Below are 18,062 nucleotides of genomic sequence, written 5' to 3'. Positions count from 1 at the left end.
CCCGGCCTGTGGCGGGCACAGGTTCAGGCTGGGTCTGTGGGCCCAGGGAGCCAGGGGCCTCGTGTGCCGTGCGGAGGTGGGGGGATCCGACGCGTTAGGCGACCTCCCTCCCCTCCCTGCACCAGGGGCGTGCAAGCGGCTCCTCGCTCCTGGGTCCGGCCTGCCGGGGCCTACAGAGAGGGCGGTGGGAGGGGTTTCCCTGCTCCCGGCTGCGCTCCGGATGTGGCGTGCGGGTACCCGCGAGCGGGGCGGGGGTGTACTCCCTCTCCTGCTCCCACCCACTCCTCCAGCACGGCGGGTCTTGGGCTGTCCCCACCCGGCCAGTGGCCCAGACTGCCACGAGAGGGCATCTGCTCTTCTCGTGCTTTCTCGGATTTTCGCCGCGCCTGCCACGCCCGCTCCAGTCACGGACGGTGGCCGCATAAATTTTGTGTGTTCTTGGTCGCTTGCTCTCTCCACTGGGCCGGTTCGCTTCCGGGTAGTTTTCTTCAGCCGGTTTTTCCTCCCTTCCCTGGCCTTTGGGATCAGCTGGGAACTTTTCTGGCCTGCTGTGGGGCGTGTTTTCCATGGCCAGGGCAACTGCTCTCCGGGAGGGTCCAGTTTCATGGCCGGGCATAGGGAGGCGGGGGGGGACTGTTCCAGAGGGGGGGTGGGCTTGCAGGCAGGCAACCTCGTTTCAATGCATTTGGCAGCAGTGTTGGGGCATTTGGGACCCCGGTCCACGCGGAGTAATCCGTAGTTGTATATGATGGGGGGGGGGCAGGGTTTCTGATGTATATTTTATGTCCCAATGCAGGAACCGCGCCGAACGCTGCCCTACTCACCTGGGGGGCCACCTGAGGCATCGACAGGTACAAGGGTCAGAGCACACTGGGGTCAGTGTGCTGGGGTCTGGGGCAGCCAGGCTCAGGATGGAGGGTAACTCTTGTTTTCTAATTTCAGAGCTAAGTGAATAAGTATTCAAACAGCAATAGGAAAGGAGCTGATGGTGAACAGGATCAGGTACGGGCAGGTGGTGCTTCTGCTGAGGGTGTGTTTCAGACACGGACTGAGAGGAGGTCACGATGCAACGGAGGGCTATGCTAACTTTTCCTTTCATCTCGCACGCAGAATTCTCGCCGTGTTCAGTCCTGGAACGCACACAAACATATCTGACATCTTCTCTGAGTAAGTGGTTACGGGGAGTGGGGATGGGGCTCTGCAGCTGGCGGCAAGAGGCCTGGCCAAACTAAGGGTGTGGTGAGGTGCTATCTGACACTAACTTTTTCTCCGTAGATTGAGGGACGCAGGACCCGACGATCCGTAAACTTTTTCGAATCTGCAAAGTATATGTAAACTGTGCTTTGATGTAAGTGAGCGTAGGTTAATGACTACGTTGCTGAGGCATCATGGATCTTGCACAGGTACATAAGTGACCTATGAGCCAGAATTGAAGCATTTCAAGTATTTTACAGGAAGCCATATTGCAGCTTGTTTACCTCATGCACTGTTGACCAGGGCCAAGGCAACAGTCCTGGTTTGCGATAGGTGTATTTTTATGATTCAATTGCCTTTCCTTGACTCACAAACTGCTTCCTCATGCGGTCTCATGTGCACATCAAGAGAAGGCAGAGATGCACGGCATGCTGTGGAGGATAGGTCGTCTGCCTGTTAGAGAATGCAGGCAGAGTCTGCCCACGCAGCCGCCGCCACTTTGCACTTTTTAGAATCTGTGCAACGTTTATGCAAAACTGTACCATGATTTAAGTGAGTGTACGTTAATGTCTACGTTAGTACATTAGTGACTCATTAAAGATCTTGCACAGCCACATCTTTGGCTTAGGAGTCAGAATTGAAGCACTTCATGTAATTTACATTAAGCCATAATAGTTGCTTTTTACCTCATGCATTACTGACCAGTGGCAAGGTCAACAGTCCTGGCTTGCGGTAGGTGTATTTTACGGGTAGATTATATGGCTGGTTGCTGACTGAAGAGGCAGGTCTATGCTAAGCAAATATTTCAGATTGTTTTGGCCAGTCAAATGGGGAGGATCTGCTCAATAGATAACATGCTCGTTTTAATCAATTATGTGTGCAAATAGAAAAGTGTATCAAATGGGTAGGTGAGGGTCTAGAGAGGACACATGGGACTAGCACGGCCCTGGTAGGGCGGGACAAGCAGTCAGCTGGACTTCCATAGGTGAGAGCTCAGATCTTGAGTTGAGCACCAGAACAGCAGTGCAAGGGCTGTGGAGTCATATGTTGAAATGTGGCTAGAGTTACATATATGCAGGTTGCAGTTGACTCTAGGATAATTTACTCTGAAAGGGCTTGGGAGTATAAATCTTTAGTAAGTTTGGCTAGTAGTGTTTGGTGACTCAGCCTCACCATGCCAGTATGGAGGCATTTTCAAGATGATATGCTTGTTAGCCACAATTGTGGCTCATTTATCTTATGCAACAAAGAGGCAGCGTCAAGGCTAATAGTTCTGCCTTGTTGTTGGTGCAGTGTTGAAGGAGTACAGATCTGGCTGCAAAGATAGAAGTCACATAATACCAGACGGCAGCAAACCAAGCCAAGCTCTATTTTGCAGTAGGGTGATGCAGTGGTAAGTGTTGCAAGCAGGCGCCGAGAGAGGGGTCCCTCAATACCATCCATAATCTTAACCTGGGCCCACTGGTGAGCCACAATTTTAACAGTTGCATCGGGCTTAATATGTACAGCCTCCTTGAGTTAAACCTCAATGGAGAAGGTCACCCCAGCACTTTCTATAGTGCTGCAATTGTCCACTCTGCTAAAATACATTATCTAGTTACCTGTGCAATATTTGTCAGGGCACTCGGCACTGTCACTTAATTTAAAAATGGCGATTGGGGACAAGTGGGCGCTGTCTGTCTTTTAGGGACAACCACAACAACAGGTGTGGTGAAGTGATAGGATTGCCAGCACGGCAGGGGCAAGGTATGGTGCGAACGAAAGGGGCCGCCTGCCGCCAGCCCTAGCTTACAGGTATACAAATTAAGCACGTGACGTTTGGAATCTGAGGGGCTGTGGGCACAGCTTGACTGCGAGTAGGTCAACCATAGTGGGGTGTCGCATGTCTTCTCCTGCCCAGGTTTCAAAACAAGGGGCAGTTACTTGGGCATGCTCCTTGCTGTATCCAGCACGCAAATCTAATGCATGTTTATGTAAGGGCATGGCATACCACAAGAACTGCATATTACTTACTTCCTCCAGTACCTCCAAGATTCAGGCTCACCCATTTCCCACACTCCATGTGGAGGGCTAGCAATTCCGGGGGATACAAAGCGAACCAGGGCATGGTTGGATCAACACCTTGACAAAGTTGTGCTCGCATTTTGTTATTTCAGCAAGGGGACTGGTGCCTTCAATGTCCTTGCATTTAGCAGTTATAGAAAGAAAAGAAGTGTAAAGGAATAGCAGTGCATGAACTGGGCACACTTCACAGCAAAGCCAGCAATCATGAAGAATTGGTGGGTGTCAGACATTATTTGCGTAATATCAGGGAACTGCAGCTATGTTCCAACAGTGGGGGATTGTGACTGTCATGCTGTTATTCACAGATCACTTTACATGTTAGACACTAGGGTTTTGTAACCTGCAGGGGGAAGGACGCGATCAACAGTCACCCTCCCATTAGAGTCACAGTGATACACACTTTTCAGTCGAACTTCAACCATGAACTGACGGATATATCTCTGCCCACATTATCTTAAGTTGTATCACAACATCACCATCTTCAGGGCCATTGTTATTTGGTGAAGCAGCAGCAGGGCACAGACCTTGGGGCCGGTAGTCGTCGCCCACATACCTCCTTCATCCTAGCCCACACTTAGTCCATTTCGCTTTGACTCCACTGTTGGACTGGCGGACACAATAGCCTCTTACTGGTATTATCTCTTTGGACACACATTGGCACATTCGGGCCAGGTATTATTTTTCTGCGCATGAGGGCCTGCGATTGGTCGGCGGGTTTCTACAGGAAGGGCACGCATGAGCGCTGTGTCTGGAGTAGCTAGGTCCAAGAAGTAAGGCAAGTGGGGTCCGGGCGGGATACTGAGAATCTTATACGTGACGCTGTTGTCATCGGGTCCACTCACATTGGTACTATTTTCACCCTGGGGAATGTAGACAGGGCTGTACAATATTTCCTACACGTGGGTAGGGATGCCCTCCACATCCTAGCTCCTTCTAGCTATCCAGGGGACGAAGGCATTTCACTAATAATGAACATTGATAGCGGCGCTGTTATCAAGTTTGGATCCCCACTTCACAGGATTAGCACCTTATTGGGGGAAGTTTTCTAGATGCGGTGCCAGAGAATACCGGCCTTTGGGGGTATCAACGAATTGATTTATGCAGGGCGAAGATACGGGGTATGTAAAAAATACCTGATAGAGGTACGGTAGAGCGTGGTATGTGGCAAGCAGCATTTGGTGCCAGGCAGCAATGGGTGCTAACCAGCAAATGGAAAGACCACAAGGGGCTCCATAAGAGTCTGAACATGTGTCAGTAGTAAAGGCATTGACCTGTCATAATAGTCCCCAATTAACATACAGGCAGTAAAGTTCAGTAGCATGTCTGGGGGCAGGCGCAGTAGAGGCCAGGCGGCGCTTAGCGCTGGAGGTTACCACAGCAGTAGTTCGGCAGGGGGTCACTCACGCCAGGGTGGGGCAATAGCAGGGTGTCTCAGCATCTTTGCGCGCCTGCAGACGGTGATGGACGTGCAGGCAATAGGAAACGAAAGGGCAGGCAAGTTATGCGTATGACTCACCACAGGACTCCACTAGGCAAGAACACTGGCCTGTGTACACACTTGTCTCTCTGCGGGAAGAGGGATCTGTTGCAAGAGGTAAAGTCCTCCAGCTGTAAGTTAGGCAACAATTGAGGGCATGTGCGTTAGGCTTTTGCTTGCCTAGTCCACGGGGTTTAAGAAGAAGATGGGGCTTCACCTGCTTAAGTGGCCTTGGACTTGTTTGCTGGACCGGGGAGAGGCCCGGGTATCAGCTGGATGTAGGTAAAGATGCCTACCCTTGACCAGAGGGGGAGGGACAGGTTTGCAAACGGGAGTGTATAGAAAGGTGTGCAGTGCTCAATTAGGGTGTTAGCAACCAAGCATTTCTTTATTGCCAGGATCAATGATTGGTATATGGCCTTTCGTAAGTCTTCAGGGTGGCACGAGGGGTGGAAGTCAGGGACCGGAGACAGGTGTTTCCACCACTGACTTATTCGATTTGGGGGCCTAGGCGAGCGCTGGAACAGCTTGCTGTAGTTAGCTGTGTCACAGACCGGGGGAGTGCCTCCCTCCTTTAACAGTGGGGCATACACTTAAGAAGCAATGAGTTGTCCTTCCTGGGTAGGAAGGCACTTCTGTAAGACATGAAGTCCTCCATGCGTATGATATGTGGGGGGGATTCCTCCTCCTAATATGCGGGTCATACACCTGGGAGGGAATAATCTGGCATCTCTGGGGAGAAGGGCACTGCTTCATGCATTGACGGTCACCATGTGTAAGGAGCAACCAGCTGGGGACCGGTGAGATATGGTAGTCAGAGATAACGCCCCGTCGGCTGTGGCAGGGCGCACATTCAAGGGAAGCCATGGAGGTCTCTCGCAGTAAACTTTTTTGTATTAGTAATACACCTAGGAGGGAATGACCTGGTTCCCCTGGGGAGAAGGGACCTGCTTCACGAGATGAGGGCCACCATGTGTGAGTTGAGCTACAAGCTGGGCACCTGTGAAATATGGTGGTCAGAAATTACACCTAGGCAGGTATGGGAGGGCACGCGTTCCGGGGAAGCCATGGAGACCTTGGGCAGAAGGGTGAACAGCGTAATGCGGAAGTTCACTGAGCAAAGGAGTTTTGGGTTTATCCGGCATGGGTTGCTACACGCTAAGTGCACAAGGTGTTTCGATGCTGATGGGATACACCTGTCCAAAGCGGGTATGGACTTTTTCTGTCTGGATCTGGGGGAGTCCTTGGAAACAGCAGGGTGTAAGTGATTAGGACTATATGGTGGGGGGCCCTGGGGTGGCGGGGGCCAAACCAGGGCTGTGGTAGAATTACAGGGCGATCCAAAGGCTGTAAGGTACAGAAGGGTACCCTCTACAGGAGTACAGTGAGGGTGCTAAAGCCAATTATCCCCAGGGAGGTCCTCGCGTGGGATCCTGGAGGAGCGACGGCGCCCCGTTAGTCCTACGGGCGGTTGTGGACCTGAGCAACCGGGGGTTGCCTGCAACGCTCCACCTCCCTTAGCTGGGAGGGGCGTGAGTAAGGGGTGGACTGGCGGTCCGCCGGAGGGAGGGGCTATCCCCTCCCCCAAAAGGACAAACACTGGTTGGTTAGGGCCTTTTGGGGGATGGGCCTGTTAAATTGGGTGTCAAAGCTCCTATCTCTGGTTGGCACCTGTTTGGCCGGCTCCTACTGGGTTGCGAGGCGTAGATATTCAGCGCCATCTGGTCAAGAATGTAAGGTGGGGACTCAGAGGGGCTTATTTACAAGGCCCTTGCGCCACTTTTGCGTCATTTTTAACAGGGGAAAAGTGACGCAAAGGTGTTGCAAGGGGCTTTTAAATCTGCCCCGGAGTGTCCTACGGCTCTCGGACCCTCAGCAGGGGTCCGTGTTTCCAGGCGGCTCATGCGTCTGGTCCTTGTCTTGCCCGATGGAACCGTTTGCCTGGGGGCGCATTACCTGTGTGGGCAATTTCGTCCCACCCCCATTGCAGTCCGCGTCAGGGGTAGATTGTCTGTTTGAGTAAGGAGCCATTGGGCACGTACAGCGCTCTAATACCTTTGAGTTAATTTGGCGCTATATGAAAACTGCAGAAAATCCAAAAGCCAACCTTGCTGTGTGGGGTAAATCACAGCTGGTGACGCTAGGCACATATTCGTGAGCCGGCTCATGCCAGGGGTCTTCTACAAGACTGTTGCACATGATTTTGAGCCAAGGCTGCAGCATAGATTTACCAAAGGAATAGATTAAATTGACTAAGGGGCCCAAAGTCAGTGCATGGTATGCTAATCACCTGGTAACATCAGGCACGCGGGTTGTAGACCATGTATATGACTATTTGTCATGTACCCGGGCTCCTGCAAAGAGCTGTGAGACCTTCGGGTCGGGTTCACTCTACTTCCTGCATTTTATAATAGTTTTGAAGGCGGAGTTTTGTGATGCTCATTGTGTGTGATTTGTTGAGTGTTTTTGCCACGCAGAAGCGCAGCCAGAGCTTGCTGTACTGTGCGTGCTCCATGTCCTTCTTGTGCATCACTTGCAACCTAGTCAGGCCCCGCTCCCACTACACTTTAGGATGTGCCAGAACAAGTCAAAGTAATCACTCTTCACTCTTTTTTATGGAAACAATCCCAATTTATTGCTTTCTTAAATAGTATAATGATGCTAAAGGATTCCAAGTCATGCACAGCAGAGACGGATCATAGATCCCCGAAACAAAAAGAAACATCTAACAGCCAACACGTGTTTCACCCCCTCACATTAGCCTTCTGGGTTGGGGCTTCCTCAGGGCGTAGTATGGGCTATTATCATGGTAATGCCGACTGATCCAGACTACACACCAGCAGACGGACGTTCTTTTCCAAAGAAATCGTATAAACGCAACATTAGAGAAAGGATTCTTTTTTATACCAATTGCCATGATAATAGCCCATACTACGCCCTGAGGAAGCCCCAGGTCAGAAGGCCAATGTGAGAGGGTGAAACACGTGTTGGCTGTTAAATGTTTCTTTTTGTTTCGGGCATCTATGATCCGTCTCTGCTGCGCATGATTCGGAATGCTTAAGAGTCAAGCATCATAAAACTATCTAAGGAAAGCAATAAATTGGAATTGTTTCCATAAAAAGAGTGATTATTTTGCCTTGTTCTGGCACATCCTAAAGCTCAGCACCAGTAATGGGGAAAGGGGTTCCCATTGTCAAGAACAAGTGAACCACACCATAAATGCTCTGTTAACGTAGGATTGCTAAGGTTCTAGACCCATTACCCCCATTCTCTAACCTGCTACCACCACACACTTTCTGTATTCAACCCTAGGAAATAGTGCAAACAGCAAGCACAGGGCCACTGGCAGCAGCCGCCCCTCCTTACTGGCCTGTCGCACTCTCCGCCTCCAGATCCCACTCCGCCTCCTGCCTCTGCCCCTCTCTCTACACCTGCCTGTCCCGCTCTTTGCCTCACTCTGTGTCCATCTGTCTTTCTCACTCACCACATGCATGGCCTCTCCATCTCTTCCTCCTCTCCTTGTCTCTGCCCTCTGCTCCTCCGCTCCTCTCTCTACACCTGCCTGTCCCACTCTCTGCCTCACTCTGTATCCATCTGTATTTCTCACTTACCACACGCATGGCCTCTCCATGTCTTCCTCCTGTCCTTGTCTCTACCCTCTGCTCCTCCGCTCCTCTCTCTACACGCCTGTCCCACTCTCTGCCTCACATTTAGGAAATTGCTAAAGACCTGGCTTTTCTCCCAGCCACGCTAGCTCTCCTATTTTTATGCCTAAGGTTATCAGTGATCTACTAGCGCCGGGACACCTCCTCGCGAGGTAGCTGTTCGCGCTGTATAAAATCCAGTATTATTTACAAGCCCCTTGCGCCTCATTTGCGCCGCCGTTGCGTCACTTCTGTGACACAGCGGCGGCATAAACCTTGCGCCACGTTGCGCCCTATTTACAACGTGACGCATCTAGGGAGATGCGTCACATTGTAAAGCCCTGCGCCACATGAAACCTGCGTCAGGTTTCATGTGGGCGTTACGGAGCAGGGTGGACATTCCCTCGCAGGTACGCCTCGTAAACATGACGCAGTGAAATCTACAAGATTTCACTGAGTCACTTTTACAGCCATGCTGCGTCAAAACCCTGCGCCTGCTTGAAGCAGGCGCAAGGAGTGATGCAGCATGTTAGGCATAGGGCGCCCCCGAGCCTTGCTGGAGCCGCGTCGCGCTTGCGACGCGACTCCAGCAATGTGCCGCCTTTACGACGGGGGATGCGACATGCATCTGCCTATCCATGCGCCATGGCATGCTGCATTGTAAATGCGGCGCGTCAGTGGTGGCGCATGGGTGGTTTTGCCTGTCGCAAGTGTTCTCGCGCATCCCTGCTGATTTGCAGAGATACGCCAGACCTTGTAAATATGCCCCTTTGTATCCATCTGTATTTCTCACTTACCACACGCATGTCCTCTCCATCTCTTCCTCCTCTCCTTGTCTCTGCCATCTGCTTTTCCCCATTTAACCCAGCTCTCTCTACCGTCTTTCCTGCTTGTGTGTATCCTCTGCACATTTTCACTCTTCTCTCTCACACTCACATTTTTGCATTTCCTTTCCATCAGTAGAATCTATATCTCATCCATTGTCTCGTTGTCCTCCCACTTATCCCTTCCTCTATTCTATGTCCGTATTTTTCTAAGCGTCCCTCCAGTGTGCGACTGTCTCTTTACATATATATTTCTTTTCTTTCTGCATGTTATTGATATTAACACCATTGCTATGGAACCCACCCCCCCCATGGCTGGACATAGTACATCATCAACTTTTCCCCCTATTATGATCAAATGCCTCCCTTTAATCCCCTCCTCCCCATCTCAAAGTACTCTCTAATGTAGCTCATGGATAGTAGTCACAAAAGAAAACTTAGCATCGACCCTCTACTCCCGGCCACCTGAAAATGCTGTCCAACATCGCCTTCCAGAAATCTATCCCGGAAGTATTAGACTCCACTTTCCGCCTCTAGGCATACAAGACTACGCAAATGAGTTCTCCTATAAACTCATGGAATTCAAACGCTACTGAAAGTACCCAGGGGCATATCTACAAGGCGGCGATAGAAAATTATCATCGGCTTTGCGGCCGTTTTCGGCCGAAAAGCGGTGATAATTTTATCGCCTAATTAGCAAGGTCACGCTAACGCGTGAAACCTTGCATTAGCACAATAATTCCTAACTCCCAGCTTTGCATCTCTAATGAGATGCAAAGTGGATGTTCCTGACTTGATAGGAGAAATATCGCTAAGCGACATTTCTCCTATCATCAAGCCCCACGCTATGGAGCATAGCGGCAAGAAAAGTAGCGACGCCACTTTCCTTACGCCTGCTTCAGGACTGACTTAGCCATGATATCCTATGGAAGGTGGATATCATGGCTAAGTTTGTGAGGCCCTATCAACAAGCTAACGCCACATTTCGTGAGATTATCGCTGGGTTTCCAGTGATAATCTCACGTTAGGCAGTTAGCGCTAGGATTTTTATTGCCTTTGAGATAAGCGTTGCTAATAGCATGCTATCTCAGCGATAAAAATCCATGTTAGCCGGCGATAATTATCCTAGCGCTAAGTGCGCTTAGCGATAATTATTGCCGGTTGGTGCTGATATGCCCCCTAGAACGTATGTGGAGGCGCTGAAACTCGAGTCTGATAAAACTGCACTTAGGTCCACTTAGAGACTCTATCAAATGCCAGAGCCATGAAAAATCTGCAAGATTGTCCAATACTTTTACCACCGTGATGCATGCTCTCAATCTGTTCCTGCTTGTTATGTTACGTTATGGGAATTTGTAGAGCACAGCTAATCACCCCTGGGGGTATCCAGGCGCAGAGTAGGGCAGGAGGAGATAATGCCTGTCAAAGAGTCCTTTTCGGTTACTGCCCATAGAAATCCTAGACACCCTAGTACTACCTACCCAAAAGAGGCTCCTAGGACCTCACTACCCAGGTCTCCAAATAGGGCAAATATCCCCAATTTACCACCTGAAACTGCTCCATATGTTGTTATTCTGGCAGGGGTTCCAGAACAGGGTGAAAACGAATCTGAGTCTCCCACAACCCTTAGGAATAGGGTGATACACTGGCTCAACAGAAATAGACCGTTGCCATTGTTTAAAAGCAACAGAATACTCACAGTGAGAAGGGTCCCATGGGTGGGTCACCTGGCAAAAAACATAAAGGGGGACTGCATTCTAATTAACTTTAATGACCCTCAAATCGTTGACTACATTTGTAATTGGAGATACCCTAGCACAGGTTCACTCATTAGAGCCTTACCTCTGACCTATTTTTATCCCCCTGGTCACTTTCTGGACGAATGGACACATGTCCAGCGGACCAGGAGAGGTACCTCTCAGTTGAGCAAGCCTTTACGCCCACCGATGTTAGATCCTGTCTCCATGGAAAATCGGTATGGCTGTTTAGAGGCTGTTGACTGACTGCAGGGCAATGGAGATATTCCATCTACTCCCCTGAGTCGCCCCGGCTCTCCTGTACCAGGTCCTATTACTCCATTAGCATTTTCAGCCAACGTCCCATCTATTGTAACGGATCTACCAAGGAGGCATACCCCCAGCCACCTAGACCACCTCCCAAGTACTTCTACCACCCAGGAAAAATCTCTTGGATATGCTAAGCTTCTTTCCTGGAACGTGGCAGGCTTGCGTAACAAGCTTACCCTTCCAGATTGGAATGACCTAATTGAGGAACATGATATATGCATATTCCAGGAAACTTGGAGTGTGGAGCCACTGTATAAGACAGGGTATTGTTGCTTTTTTGAGCCAGCTACCACAATTGGGCGAGGCCGTCCTTCCGGAGGACTCACGGTTTGGGTTAGGGCACACCTTAATCTTAAGATTACACACAATAGCTGTTCCACGTCAGACATAATGAGACTCTCCATCAAGGGTCTAAAGAATGGCCATTCGTGGGAAGTCTTTAATGTCTATGCTCGTGGTACACATGGGGGTGCTAAGTCCCCCATTATCACATCACTTTCAGGTATGCTCTCTACCTGCCCTCCTGATTCTCTCTTATTAGTGGCTGGTGATCTCAACTGTTCTTTTGAACCACTGGCCATCGATGATATTTTGGGAACTCACGACGAGGATGCTAGATGGGGCATTCCTTTATTATCGCTCAACCCTGTAAAGAGATGGTCCCCGGTCGTGATTCAGCTAAATGCACTGGCCTTAGAATTTGGTCTAAGAGCTGCAAATGGGCGTACAGCCTCCGACCTGGGGGGTGCTAACACCTTCAATAGGGTCGCCTGCCAAAGCAGAATCGACTACATTCTGATTGATAGAAGAGGCTGGAAATCTGTTGCTGATATGATAATAACTCCCTCAACCTGTAGCGATCACAACCCGTTGTCGCTCAGCATGAGAGAGTTTTGCCTTAGTCAAGAGCAAACTCCTCCACATGGATCGCAGATGATTACTAAGATGCTCTATCCCTCTAACTGCAACAGATTCCTAAGATGGTCTAAATTTGTCCTGTCTAATACAAAACTTGCTGCCCTGAGTAGAATCCTTGTTGAATATACTGCCAGGCTCTCCATGGCTTCGATTGATATGCCTGGCTATACCAAAATCTTCGAGGATACCATCGCTTCGATTGGTACCTTGTTCCTTGACCATAGGAAAAATAAAACACCTGTACCTAAGTCAGAAAATGAATGGTTCAACAAGGACTGCAGACTTAAAAAAAATACCCTGATCGCTGCAATTAAATCTAATATTCCAGGTGCAGTCAGGGAAGCAAGGCAGTCTTATAGACAGGCACTTGTTACTGCGAGAAAAGACTGGGATGACCAGCGTTGGGATGCCCTAAAATCTGCAAGCCATTCTAAAAACGGCGAGCTCTTCTGGTCCACCTTGAGAAAATCTTCCATGTATGACCAGGATAAAATCCCCAACCATATTAGGGACAGGGAATGGTTTGACCACTTTAGGAACCTCTATGTAGGGGCGGGACCTGAGGAGGAGCAGGGCACCTATCAGAGGTCCATAGCCTCTCCCACTGAACAATCTCCATTTGATAGGATCAAGAAGAAAGAGGTAGTGACTGCCATTAACAAAATTGTTTCTGGAAAGGCCCCAGGGCCAGATGGCATTCCAGGTGACCTTTTTAAGGCAAATACTGACGGATGGGCTACGTATTTTGTAATCTTTATTAATAATCTCCTGGACGGCTCCCCGGTGCCCGATTCTTGGAAGGGGCGGAAGTAATTCCCATCTTTAAAAAGGGCTCAAGGAGTGATCCAGCGAACTATCGCCCAATCAGCTTAATAGATACTGGACAGAAGCTGGTCGGGAGGGTCCTCCTGGAGAGAATCCACTCCTGGGTAGATGAAAAAGGCATTATGACGCAGTTCTAAGCAGGCTTTAGGGCCTGTACTAGCACAATTGATCAAGTGTTTAGGCTGGTGCTATTATATTGGAAGGTGGTCACTATTGGGAAGGGCGCCTTATATTTGGCGTTTATAGATCTCAAGACCGCATTTGACTTGGTCCCTCGTGATCGCTTGTGGCTGATTCTGGAGGAATTGGGAATCCCCCCTTACATCCTGAATCTTCTCATCCGGATGCATACCAACAATTATGCACGCATTCGATGGGGAACTCAGGACCAGAAAACCGATAAGATCCCGGTTAATAGAGGGGTTCGCCAAGGTTGTGTGTTGGCCCCTACGCTCTTCACCCTTTTTGTGAATGGCGTAGTCTCTTACTTGCTCGAAATTGAAGCTGACGTCCCCACATTGGCGGGTGTCAAAGTCCCTGCCCTTCTTTTTGCGGACGACACTCTTCTAATTTCAAAAACACCTGCAGGACTACAGAAGCTTTTAGATCGCTTCCTTATGTTCTGTGAGCTAAGAGGCCTTGTCATCAACACCTCCAAAACCAAACTCCTCTACTTCAACCCTACCAGATCCTTCCGGTCTACCCTTACCCTAGATGGCAAACCACTTGAGCGAGTTAAGGAGTTTGACTACTTGGGGATTAGGATTACTGATAGGCTTAAGTGGCAGCCCCATATTGACAAAATGACACTTAATCATAGGCGGGTCACAGGTAGCCTGGGGAAGGAATTTCGTGCCTCTACCACCAAACCCATCGCACCAGCTTTGGATATCTATGCTGCAAAGGCGATAGGTAGCGCCCTATACGGCGCAGAACTATGGGGCTTTTGCTGCGTAGACACCCTAGTATCCAACGAGAACAAATTTTTTAGAGACCTTCTATCACTCCCGAGGGGCACACCGACTGGTCCTCTATTAAGTGATCTCGGAAGGCGCTCCATCAGAGACCTAGCCTCCCTTCGTCCTTTGTTACACTGGGCGCGGTTGTGGCGTACCCCTGAGCTCTCTAATTACGCTGATGGTCTCAGGGAGGTCATGAACCTACCGGGAGCCTACAAGATCGAGTGGCTGACAAAAATCAAGAAGCTCCTGGTCGCAATAGGTCTCGCATCGGACTTTGTTCCGGGGATACCGTTGTCTAAGGATACAGTTAAGAAAGCATATTGGGCGTGGATCGATGCCCGGATTCTCAGCGACCCTAACCATGGTAGGCTTACAGAGGCATTTTATCAACATAAGCTTCTTCCTTTCTTAGAACCATATCTGGACTTTATTTCTAAGCCCAGAGACAGGACGCTCTTTATCCAGCTTAGATTCGGGACCCTTCCCCTCCGCGATTGTACCAGCAAGTGGAATCCTCCGCACAAAACGCTCCCCGATTGCCCTTCCTGTTTAGGTGTTGCCGAAAATACCTCTCACTTTCTCTTTGTCTGTCCAGCCTATGCATCCCCAAGAACGAAGTGGCTTAGGCCTGTCTGCCTGTTGCTTGGGACTAGGGACAGCTCTATTGCCCTGAGAATTCTCAATTCTACAACGAATACCACTATAATTTGTGGAGTGGCAAAATTCTTAGGATGGGCATGGTTGATTAGGCAGAGGTTGACTTGTCCCAGATAATTTCTCTTTTTATACCAAAGCTGTTAAGTTTAATTTTTTTTTTAAATATTTATTGTTCACAATGTATTTTAGATCTCTTTTACGACATGTTTTAAATGTACTGTTTTCTTATGTATTCGTGTTTTTTAAAAGTACTGTGCTTTTATGACATTACATGTCGAAATAAAGCTTGATTGATTGATTGATTGATAATGCCAGTTTCGTCTGGAAGAGAACAGTATTGAGGTTCCTTTGAACGTCCATATGGGAGCTTCACAGGTCCAAAGCTCGCCTGATGATCCCTGCTCTCAGTCCATCTTCTCCTCTCATGCACAGCTTTTTAGCAACACTCTTTGCTTCAGTATTCAATGTTTCCCCGTCCACAGCAGACCTTTCCGTTGGAAGCAAGCCAATCTCCTGCCTCTGCTAAAATAAACCCTCTACTATGCCCATTACAGACCCATTTCCCTCCTGTCTTACCCAGCCAAGGCCTTTGAAAATCTAATCAACGAACAACTGCCCACTTACATGGAAGTGAATCACTGCCGTCGCAGCATCTCAACAGGAAGTGAGTTCCACCTCTTTGCTACGGTACCCAGAAAGCTTTTTTGCCTACCCTGACGTCTTTTGTTTTAGGAAAACGCAGAATGTGTGGTAATGCGGGGGAATTAGAGAACACTGCCGTGTGAATTAAAAACATCGACTTGACAAACATCTTGGTGCAACAGGCAGTCAACAGTGGAGAATGATACGTCATCACATTGTAAACAGTGACGGTATCACACTGAGTGTAGTATTTAGCACACACCCAGATGCAAAAGAAATGTGCCCCCGAGTGTGCAAATTGGAATTTCACACCATCTGTCAACAAGATACCTATACATGAGTGATACTACCAGGAGTCTCCAATTCCCACCAGCACAAAAAACACATATTCAATGAGTGGCTGGGCTACTCCAGCCAACTTGTAATCCTGTTTCTGGTGCAAATGAAAGTTTGCACCTGTGAAGGAAGTGCCTAAAATGTAGGCTTTTTTGATCATACTAGAGTGCTGTGACTCGAGGAAAGGAAATAAGCATCATAGAATCTGAGAAATCAGCTGCTGAAGACAGTTATTCTTAGCTTTTCTATTTGTTGCAGTCCAGAACCCAGACCTACATGAACAGAGAAACTGTAATGACCTGTGCTCAGCCCGAACCAGAGAACCCTCATCTTGTGTGACATGTACAGCATCTTCAGTGAACACAGCACTTTGTACAGTTCACTCCCAACACGCCTGTCACATGTAAGTATAGTTGAACCTCATATATTCAGGGTATGAGAAGAACCTCAGTTACCGAAGAATGATCGGATTTTTAAACAAGCATTTCCAATGCAATAGGTCTTACATTACTGAAAGTTTGAGCTATTGGCATTGCAAATAATAATGCAACGCCAATTGCTCAAACTTTTAGTAATGCGAGACCTGTTGCATTGCAAATGCTTGTTTTTAATTTGTAGGCATGCTCCTATGGTTCTCCGCTGGGCGTTCCTGCTCCTGAAAGTAGTTCAGAACGCCTGGCCTCAGATTAAAAACATATCGCCTTTAACAAGCATGCGTGAAATGCGTGTAGCAATGGGGAGATTAGCAGTCCTTTAAATGGGCCAGTACTCACAGGTACTGAGTACCGGCACCTCTTCTTTTTACCGAGCTGAGCATTGGCACTTTTCCAGTGCCAAGGAAAGTACCGGTACTCGGATTGATCAGATGGGCACTGGGTCGATGCCTAAGGGCCAGTGTGGCCCGTTTATTTGGCAGCATGTTTTCCGTTTTGGCGCCTGCTGAAGGCCTGCCGCAGGGGTATGTGGGCCTCTGCTCCCAAAGCTCTCATTGTCCTCAGCCGCCCCCTGCGGGCCTCTATGCTGGGTCGTCTTGTTAGTGTATTGGACATCGGCTGCCAGGGGCACAGTAATGTGTGCAGCCTGAATGGGTGGAAGGGAAGAGATCCTGCATTAGTGACCGTGGCCTCCCACTGAGGCCTGACTCACTTCCTCCTGCAATTCCACCCCCACCCCTGTCCACCTGCTGGGACATGGACGGAGATGAGGTGGTGGAGATGGCCTATGCGGCCTGCCTGGAGCACAGGTGAGGTGGGAGGAGGTCTACTGACCTGCCCATCAAAGGCCATTACCTCCTCGTCAGCCCTCCCCAACCCTAACTACATGAGCATAGCTCCTCCCACCAGAAACTCCCAAGCAACTTAAAACCCATCCCTTCCCTCCAGGCCAACCCGCTAGTCGCAGGCGGACCACACACCCCCCAGACAGAGATGGAAACAACAAGGGCACCAGGCAGTCCGGACCCCCCAACCCCATGGTCTTACTAAAGCAGGGACTCAAACGTACATGCAACATAATCAACAGGTACTTTTCGGGGTTTAAACGGCCGCTGAGCATCCCATTTCACACTTACTCAAAAGAAGGCACAGGTCCAGCACCCCCCCCCCCCCCGACGAAGTCTGCCCGGAAGTTATTCCACAGAAAAAACAAACAGGATGTGGATAGGCGGGTCACAGAGTTATATGCCTCAGTGTGTGGGTGTGGCCTGGAGGGAAGGGTTGGGTTTTAAGTTGCTTGGGAGTTTCTGGTGGGAGGAGCTATGCTCATGTAGTTAGTACTGGGACGGGGAGGGCTACAACTCGGAGTAATGAATATCACCGGTGAGTAACCAGTCAGTATTGTTCTTCCCCTGACCTCTGCCCTACTGGACTATGCACATGCTCATGACCCTACAGTGCACACTCTGCCACTGTGTGGCCTTCTGCCAAGGGAAGAGGAAGGAGAATGGGGTGAAAGAAGGTAAAGAATGACGGGCCAGAGATAGAAGGAGCAGTTATGAATGTGCAGGAATTTATATAGCGCAAATCACCAAGCGGTCTCTAAGCGCTTGCTTAGGGAACCCGTCCTGGTATTCCCCTGTGAGATAACCCAGCAGGGCATCCGCAAGGTGAAAGTCAGGCATCCCGCCGCGAGGGGCCCATGTGGAGATTAAGCAAGCTATTGCCCAGAGTCGCAGAGTGTGAACCCATGAATTGAGTATGCACTGGAGCGAGAATTATCGAGGCCATGGACATTTATGGACTCAAGACCCAGCCGAGCCGGGAATTGAACCCTGGTCCCGGGCTGACCTCTGCTTCCAGGTCTGCCTCCTCTAACCAGTGAGCAGAGGATAGTTTAAAGGGGGAAAAAAGAGACAGAAGGGGTAAGTGCAGACAGAGATGGGAAAGAGATCGAGACAGCTCTTGTCAGAGGCACGGAGATGGCAGATTAGAAATAGAAAGAGTGATAGTAGAGGA

This window comes from Triturus cristatus, chromosome 7 (genome assembly GCF_964204655.1).
Source record: "Triturus cristatus chromosome 7, aTriCri1.1, whole genome shotgun sequence".
In the NCBI taxonomy this organism is placed as follows: domain Eukaryota; kingdom Metazoa; phylum Chordata; class Amphibia; order Caudata; family Salamandridae; genus Triturus; species Triturus cristatus.
The sequence above is the reverse complement of the archived record's forward strand: the minus strand, read 5'-3'. Positions refer to the sequence as shown.